The sequence below is a fragment of the Oncorhynchus mykiss genome, chromosome 6, assembly GCF_057628025.1.
Source record: "Oncorhynchus mykiss isolate SJ-2025 chromosome 6, ASM5762802v1, whole genome shotgun sequence".
Taxonomy (NCBI): domain Eukaryota; kingdom Metazoa; phylum Chordata; class Actinopteri; order Salmoniformes; family Salmonidae; genus Oncorhynchus; species Oncorhynchus mykiss.
The window spans coordinates 48,684,746-48,693,201 of record NC_143027.1 but is presented as its reverse complement, the minus strand read 5'-3'; positions in this window follow the sequence as shown (position 1 = coordinate 48,693,201).

Sequence of the window (8,456 nt, the reverse complement as noted above, 5' to 3'; positions counted from 1 at the left end):
TTACCTGTAATGTTCCCCTAATGTTTTACACGGAACCCAAACCAGCTGCTGCGCGCGTGCGCTATCGTGCATACATTTATTTTGTCCCCCCTCCACCAAACGCGATCACGACACGCAGGTTAAAATATCAAAACAAACTCTAAACCAATGACATTAATTTGGGGACAAGTCGAAAAGCATTAAACATGTATGGCAATTTAGCTAGTTAGCTTTACCAGAGCTGGAAAAGGAAGTGAGAAATCCCACTCGCTAGTTTTTTCTGGTTCATATAGAGTCACTGAACTAAGCAGACCAGACCCAGTTGCTAATGTATTGCTGCCTATGGGAGAGCCACCCCCTTAAGCAAACCGGAACTTACTTTTTTTTCAATGGTAAATGTGACTCACCACCTGGATTCGGTCTTATGTAGCAACAATTATTGAATTTCTGTTTTTTACATTGAATAAAGTTGAGACATAGCTACATCATACCGTGCATTTGAGGAAACAATTGGAAAGTAATTCTGCTTTTAAAGTTGATCAACTTGTAAACTCACTTTTGAGAAAACCGTCTTTCAATGTTTTGGTACGACTATTGGAGAACCATTCTTTGTCTACACCCATTCAGCATTGTAAGGGTTGATCTGACCATTCTGTACTAATTTGCCAGCTACTTCAAGACACCTAAGAGAGAGAGCGAGAGAGAGAGAGAGAACAACAGCTCACTGAACATTATTAAGCAGAGCTGGTTAGGCTGTTATGTTATCCAGAGCATTGGTGACTGCAACTGTGCTGTCAGATTGTCCATTCGTAAATTCAGAGTGTTTCGCGTTCAGAGAGCACACTGAATGCTCTGGCCAATACAGTGGGGCAAAAAAGTATTTAGTCAGCCACCAATTGTGCACGTTCTCCCACTTAAAAAGATGAGAGAGGCCTGTAATTTTCATCATAGGTACACTTCAACTATGACAGACAAAATGAGAAAAGAAAATCCAGAAAATCACATTGTAGGTTTTTTAATTAATTTATTTGCAAAATATGGTACCTGTAGTATGTACTGTCTTTTCACAGTAGGTAAGACCTGGGCGGACCATCCCCTGTGTTTTGGTTAGTGCACCATGTGGTGCTAGTAAGGTAGGAGAGGGGGCTCTTTAACTTTTACTTTCTTTGCTTTTGTTTCCTCCAAACATAATGATGGTCATTATGGCCCAACAGTTCTATTTTTGTTTCCTCTGACCAGAGGACATTTCTCCAAAAAGTATGATCTTTGTCCCCATGTGCAGTTGCAAACCGTAGTCTGGCTTTTTATGGTGGTTTTGGAGTAGTGGCTTCTTCCTTGCTGAGCGGCCTTTCAGGATATGTCGATATAGGACTCGTTTTACTGTGGATATAAATACTTTTATCTGTTTCCTCCAGCATCTTCACAGGTTCCCTTCCTGTTCTGGGATTGACTTGCACTTTTCGCACCAAAATATGTTAATCTCTAGGAGACAGAATGTACCTCCTTCCTGAGCGGTATGAAGGCTACGTGGTTCCAAGGTGTTTATACTTGTGTACTACTGTTTGTACAGATGAATGTGGTACCTTCAGGCGTTTGGATATTGCTCCCAAGGATGAACCAGACTTGTTGGAGGTCTACAATTTTTTTTCTGAGGTCTTGGCTGATTTTCTTTTTGATTTTCCCATTATGTCAAGCAAAGAGGCACTGAGTTTGAACGTAGGTCTTGAAATACATCCACAGGTACACCTCCAGTTGACTCAAAATAATTATTTGGACCAGGCTCTGTCGTAACCGGCCGCGACCGGGAGGTCCATGGGGCGACGCACAATTGGCCTAGCGTCGCCCGGGTTAGGGAGGGCTTGGTCGGTAGGGGTGTCCTTGTCTCATCGCGCACCAGCGACTCCTGTGGCGGACTGGGCGCAGTGTGCGCTAACCAAGGTGGCCAGGTGCACGGTGTTTCCTCCGGCACATTGGTGCGGCTGGCTTCCGGGTTGGATGCGTGCTGTGTTAAGAAGCAGTGCGGCTTGGTTGGGTTGTGTATCGGAGGACGCATGACTTTCAACCTTCGTCTCTCCCGAGCCCGTACGGGAGTTGTAGCGATGAGACAAGATAGTAGCTACTACAACAATTGGATACCACAAAATTGGGGAGAAAAAGGGGTAAAATTCAAAATAAATAAATAAATAAAATTTTAAAAAAGTATTTGGTCACCTACAAACAAGCAAGATTTCTGGCTCTCACAGACCTGTAACTTCTTCTTTAAGAGGCTCCACTGTCCTCCACTCGTTACCTGTATTAATGGCACCTGTTTGAACTTGTTATCAGTATAAAAGACACCTGTCCACAACCTCAAACAGTCACACTCCAAACGCCACTATGGCGAAGACCAAAGAGCTGTCAAAGGACACCAGAAACAAAATTGTAGACCTGCACCAGGCTGGGAAGACTGCATCTGCAATAGGTAAGCAGCTTGGTTTGAAGAAATCAACTGTGGGAGCAATTACTAGGAAATGGAAGACATACAAGACCACTGATAATCTCCCTTGATCTGGGGCTCCACGCAGATCTCACCCCGTGGGGTCAAAATGATCAAAAGAACGGTGAGCAAAAATCCCGGAACCACACGGGGGGACCTAGTGAATGACCTGCAGAGATCTGAGACCAAAGTAACAAAGCCTACCATCAGTAACACACTACGCCGCCAGGGACTCAAATCCTGCAGTGCCAGACGTGTCCCCCTGCTTAATAAGCCAGTACATGTCCAGGCCCGTCTGAAGTTTGCTAGAGAGCATTTGGATGATCCAGAAGAAGATTTGGAGAATGTCATATGGTCAGATGAAACCAAAATATAACTTTTTGGTAAAAACTCAACTCGTCGTGTTTGGAGGACAAAGAATGCTGAGTTGCATCCAAAGAACACCATACCTACTGTGAAGCATGGGGGTGGAAACATCATGCTTTGGGACTGTTTTTCTGCAAAGGGACCAGGACGACTGATCCGTGTAAAGGAAAGAATGAATGGGGTCATGTATCGTGAGATTTTGTGTGAAAACCTCCTTCCATCAGCAAGGGCATTGAAGATGAAACGTGGCTGGGTCTTTCAGCATGACAATGATCCCAAACACACTGCCCGGGCAACGAAGGAGTGGCTTCGTAAGAAGCATTTCAAGGTCCTGGAGTGGCCTAGCCAGTCTCCAGATCTCAACCCCATAGAAAATCTTTAGAGGGAGTTGAAAGTCCGTGTTGCCAAGCAACAGCCCCAAAACATCACTGCTCTAGAGGAGATCTGCATGGAGGAATGGGCCAAAATACCAGCAATAGTGTGTGAAAACCTTGTGAAGACTTACAGAAAACGTTTGACCTCTGTCATTGCCAACAAAGGGTATATAACAAACTATTGAGATAAACTTTTGTTATTGACCAAATACTTATTTTCCACCATCATTTGCAACTAAATTCATTAAAAATCCTACAATGTGATTTTCTGGATTTGTTTTTCCTCATTTTGTCTGTCATAGTTGAAGTGTACCTATGATGAAAATTACATGCCTCTCATCTTTTTAAGTGGGAGAACTTGCACAATTGGTGGCTGCCCCACTGTAAGTAGGGTTGTTCTGAAAGCTCTGACCTCACAACCACAGTCAAGTTCCCACTCTGACCATTTTGCTCCCCCTAGCAGAGCTGGTTAGGCAGTTTTCATGTTATCAAGAGCGTTGATGACTGTTGTTGTGCTGCTGCAACATTTTAATTAAGCTTTGTTGCCGATGTTTACTGACACCGGACATATTCAATGGGTGTTGAGCGATCAAAAACAAATAAGTTATTCTGCGCACTGGCACACTAAGATGAGAGAGACTTTTGTTAAGGGTCTCTTTTCCAAGCTTAAAAGGATAATCATTCAATATTAGCCATGCTGTCTATCCACGTTCAAAACAACTGGAAATTCGGAACTGTGAAATCAAAGACTGAGTTCAAGACAACTTTGAAACTTTGATCTGATAAAAATGATCTCTGACAGGGAAAATACGTTTTGAACGGTCATTCAACCCGGAATTCCAAGTTGGGAACTCTGGCCTCTTTCGAAAGCTTCGACCTGAAGATCACTGATGTCATGATTCAACCTAGTTTTTTTCCCAGAGTTCACAGTTGTCTTGAAAGTACCATAAATCCAGAGAATGCCAGACTTTGATGGCAAAGTTTGATGACAAAGTTTGCCAGTGAAGGACCGCCGTGCCACCTTCCAGTTCAAGTGAGCACAGCACAAGAAGACAATTCCAAAAATGTCTTGTATACTGCTACATAAATTATATAATATGTCAGTTAGATAGGTATACTGTAGCTAAGAAGAAATACTAAGTGTATGCTATGTGGTAAACTGTTCGTAGCCCATGTGCCCCCACCTAATAATTTGGTCCCTTTCCTTATCATAATTTAGCCTACTGTTCTGACTTGGTGGTGCACATTTAGCCTATAGCCTGTTTTAGAGAAATGTCATTATCAAATGTTGTAAGAGCTTTCATTGTCTGCTTATATGCCCCCTTTATTTATCCTATGGTTCTGACTTGGTGTACATGGAGAATACTGTAAGAACGGCCCATGTTCTGAATTCTGTCGCTGTACATTTCAAAAGTGCTGAACAAATAGTTATATTTACAACGCCTGTCCTAGCTCGCTCATTAATATCGGAATCTAAATTACGGATTGCCTCTTGTCCCCTCATCGTCCCCTTATGCCATAGTTTGTACATACTCAATTGTCAGTAGAAACCACATTTGTTTAAGCAAGTCAGCCATATCAGTTATGCTTTTTTTAAAGGCAGAAAATGAGTCTGAATTAACTGTTTCGCTGCCAGACAAGGCTCCGCTGATAGCCGGGTGTAGCAGTGGTAAGGTGTTGGGACTGCTGTTGGGACTCTGCTGTTTGTGATAGCTTTATGTAGGTCCTAACAGTTTGTGGGTACAGTTTGTCACCTTTATGGTGCAATCAATGTATTGTTTAATGTTGTGTAGTGGCTTTGCTGGAATGCATACATTTTTGGGGGGGAGGTTCTGGAGAAAAAGGTGCTTAAAATTGTCACCATCATTACAAATGGTCCAAAATACATCAAAGGCATATTGAATAATCTGTTTGATGTTGAGTTCTGATATTTGGCAAGCATCGTAAGGAATACAGAAGTAGTTCATCCTAGGGTGGTGTGTCCAATTTGTCCTAATGGTGGCACATTGCTTCAACCCCTGCATTGCTGCTTGCAGCTTTAATGGCTGTTATAACTATACCTATTCTGCCATTATTGTGAGAAAAAATAATAATTCTCGTGAGATAATAAGACCTAGGGGGATGCACATTTATGATGGTAAAGGGCCATGAGCAACACCCTCTCATGCAATGCCATGCCAACTGGCCACATGGCGGCGCTATAGTAAACCATTGAAAACGATAACTTTGAAAGCTCACACCCCACACTCCCTGTGATCTAGAGTCATGAAATCTGGTACTCTACTGACAAGGAACACATTTGCTGAAGGACCCATAAGGTCCGCCATTATGGATTTTTTGCAATCTTTTATTTGATGAAAAACGCTTAAACGCTACTCCTCTGGCACCTATGGACCAAGGTCTCACAACGCAATATTTTCCAGACTTCTACCAAAAACAACATGTCCTCTATTGACCAATAATGGGCATGACCTGGCACATAAATGCCAATAAATCAGTCACGGATATTCGTATTGTAACAAAGCTTGGTACAGATGTTTCAAACACTGTCAAGACACAACATATGAAAACACCTCCATATCGAACACATGGAGGCACTATAATGGAACATTTTTATATATCTTGAGCTGTTTGACTCACAGGGATGAAATTTGGAACACATGCTCAAGGATCTGAATCAAGCTAACCTAGAAAGTATAGTGTTGGACAGCGAAAACCATTGATGCAAGTTCATTGGCTCATATTATTTAGCTACAATCCCTAAAATATTTATTTCACAGATGTGCGTCCATAGATTCTATACCAAATTTGGTGCCGATCGGTCCAGCAGTTCTGGAGAAGAAGACTTTTGAAGTATTCAACATCATAAATAATTGTCCAAAATACACCAGAAGCAGTTTGATTTTGAGTTCTGATATTTGGTAAGCGTGGTAAACAGTGCAGAAGTAGCTCATTTTAGGGTGATGTGTCCAATTTGTCCTGAAGTTGGCAGAGTGGTCCCACAGCTGGACCCCGGTATTGTTGCTTGCAGCTATATTATTTAAATATATATATATATATATATATATATATATATATATATATATATATATATATGTATTTATTTATTTTACTCTATATACAAACTTAAACACACAAACAATGACTACATCTCATCTGTCCAGGCCCGCATGCTCACACCCCCATCCCTAGTGCCTACATTATTGTTTGTGTTTTCATGAACAAGTACTTGATAAATAGTTCTCTTGTAAACCCATATGGGCTGGGCACCAAATGGTGTATGACACTGAAATCAATATAAAAAAATCTAAATGACATGAAACACATATGGCCATAGGTCAGTTATTACATGCCCTGCATTCTAAACGGATGTGTGCAGGTGAAGAGCTTTGTGTCTGATTACTTCCTGAAAACACAGGATGCCACAGAGGTGGGGATTTGTTTGAATCTCTTTAAAACTATATACAGCAGGTTGTGAGGAAACCTTTTCTGTGAGACACAACATGGGCAATGTCACAAATGGCACCCTATTCCCTAGTGCACTACTTTGGATCAGAGCCCAGAGCCCTATGGCCCTGGTCAAAAGTAATGCACTATATAGGGAATAGAGTGCCATTTGTGATACATTCATCATTTACATTTGACTCCCATTTGCAAGCTAATCCTAGTATGAATCTCTACTACAAAACCTTCAGTGATCCTCTCTATGTCTGCATGTTCAAAATGCTGAGGGGCACCGTGTATTACTTGAAAGGTAAGCGAACAGGTTACACTGCCCCTCTCCCATTGTTTAGCACTTAATTATGCTAATGCTAAGCTGTAGCGAATCCCTGGATCCATACTGTAGGTAGACCTCTATGTAGGTATCAATAAGATGAAATGAATTTGGGTAAAGCATTCCTTTAAAGTGTATTAATAACTGTGTTCTCAGCCCTGCAGCAAGGGTTTGTAAGGCAGGTAAGTTACGATTTATTATATGTGATTTTTTTTCATGTGCTAACACAACGTGCCATTGGAACACAGGAGTGATGCTTGCTGATAATGTGCCTCTGTACGCCTATGTAGATATTCGATAAACAATCAGCCCTTTGTTTCCAGCTACAATAGTCATTTTCAACATTAACAATGTCTACACTGTATTTCTGATCAATTTGATGCTATTTTAATGGACAAAAAGTTAGCTTTTCTTTCAAAAACAAGGACATTTCTAAGTGACCCCAAACTTTTGAATGGTAATGAAAATATATGCATATATAGAGTACCAGTCAAAAGGTTGGACACCTACTCATTCAAGGGTTTTTCTTTATTTTTACAATTTTCTACATTGTAAAATAATAGTGAAGACATCAACACTATGAAATCACACATATGGAATTATGTGGTAACCAAAAAAGTGTTAAAGTTTTTAGTTTTTATTTAAGATTCTTCAAAGTAGCCCTTTGCCTTGATGACAGCTTTCCATACTCTTGGTATTCTCTCAACCAACTTCATTAGGTAGTCACTTGGAATGCATTTCAATTAACAGGTGTGCCTTGTTAAAAGTTAATTTGTGGAATTTCTTTCCTTCTTAATGCGTTTGAGTCAATCAGTTGTGTTGTGACAAGGTAGGGGTGGTATACAAAAGATAGCCCTATTTGGTAAAAGAGGTTGGCCGGGGTAGGCTGTCATTGTAAATAAGAATTTGTTCTTAACTGGCTTGCCTAGTTAATCAAAGGTTAAAAAAATCTGATGACCTGGTCTCCACAATCACCTATCTTCAACACAATTTTTTTAAACCTTTCTTTAACTAGGCAAATCAGTTAAGAACAAATTCTTATTTACAATGACGGTCTAGGAACAGTGGGTTAACTGCTTTGTTCAGGGGCAGACGACAGATTTGTACCTTGTCAGCTCAGGATTCAATCTTGCAACCTTTCATTTACTGGCCCAACGCTCTAACCACTAGGCTACCTGTGGCTACCTGATGGTTTGGGATAAATTGGATGGCAGACTGAAGGAAAAGCAGCCTACAAGTGCACATCATATGTGGAAACTCCTTCAAGACCATTGGAAAAGCATTCCAGGTGAAGCTGGTTGAGGTTGACGCTGTCATTGACGCTGTCATCAAGGCAAAGGCTGGCTACTTTGAAGAATGTAAAATATAGAATATTTTGTGTATGTGAGATGGATCTGATGGTGCCATTACATACCAACCCAAAAAGATCTGAGCTCCATCTAATTAGAGTTTAACTCAGCCGACAAATATTTACTCTTTGCTAAAT